The sequence below is a fragment of the Pinus tabuliformis genome, chromosome 1_1, assembly GCF_031772625.1.
Source record: "Pinus tabuliformis cultivar Carrire ecotype Pingquan chromosome 1_1, CPIR1, whole genome shotgun sequence".
Lineage (NCBI taxonomy): Eukaryota > Viridiplantae > Streptophyta > Pinopsida > Pinales > Pinaceae > Pinus > Pinus tabuliformis.
Genome location: NC_142297.1, coordinates 124,712,218 through 124,713,491, shown reverse-complemented (window position 1 = coordinate 124,713,491; position 1,274 = coordinate 124,712,218).

Here is a 1,274-nt window from a genome sequence, read left to right as displayed (position 1 = left end):
AGTAGAAGAATTACCTCGTCAGGCAGGACTTGGATATGTCAGAAAGGAATTTGGGAAATGCGTCGAGACAGCTAGTGAACCACCAATAGTAGATGATGAGCAGCCTTCATCAGTTCTTTCCAAATCGACAGAGGAGGTAAAATATGTTGATTTCCTTTCAATTTCGCCTTCACATAGTATGATTTATGTTGGAGATTTGGAGATCCCAATTATAAAGACAAACATGAGGCTCCTTACCAGGATGAGGTACAAGGAGGAAAAAGAACTTGGTATTAATAACCAAGGCATAACTCAACCTTTAGAGGTTGTGCATAAACATCAATTTTCAGGCTTGGGATACACCGAAGGAGAGTGCTAGAAGGTGCCAAATTCTTCCGAGACATCATTGAAATCGTCGAGGAAAAAGAATGATGGGAACACATCCCCAGCATCCCATGGCAGTGCCCATTGCAGGGAAGGAGCTAAGGCAAGATCTCATCACCATAGTTACACCAGAGACAACAAGGAAAGGTATAACCAGTCTCAACATTCAAATGTTCATTTCATTTATAATCATATTGTTAATGGTGGATGTAAAACATGGCATCGAAAAACATGTACCTTTTGTGGATTACATAACCATACATTTTCTAAGTGTTGGAAAAGAATAGCAGCACACAAAAGGATGAGGCATGAAAGACCCTCTTAATAGCAGGTAAAGAAACATGTTAAGCAGATCTGAAGGAAGAAGATGTATTGCAGTCATTGTGACATAAATGGCCATCAGAGAGCCACATGTTGGAGGCTCCATCTAGAGCAGCGCCTTAAAGACAAAGTGTCGGTGCATGAACCAAGTGAAACAATTGTTCGACAAGAAAAACCACCACATGGGGATGACCCATTCACAGCGATAAGTGAAAAATGGTTTCTAAATATGTTATCTTGTCATGGTCATGCTTTTGTATGTCATTTGTTGCATTTTAAAATGTGAAAGTGATGATGTGTTTTCCATCACTTGTTAAGCAACAATGATGTCTGGTCTTATTTTGTGTTGCATGATAAATGGTGAAAGTGATGTCGTGTTTCCATCACTTGTCAAAACAAAATAGTGTTTGGCCTTATCGTTGTAAATCATGTGTTGCATTGATGATGTGTTTTCCATCACTTGTTGAAGCAATAATGATATGTTGGCCTTATTTTCGTAGTTGAGGGATTGTTTCCATTTCGATGTAAACTTTACCACCAAGTATGTGTTATAAACTCGTGGCAAGTGTGGTATGCTTGGGTCATTAGTA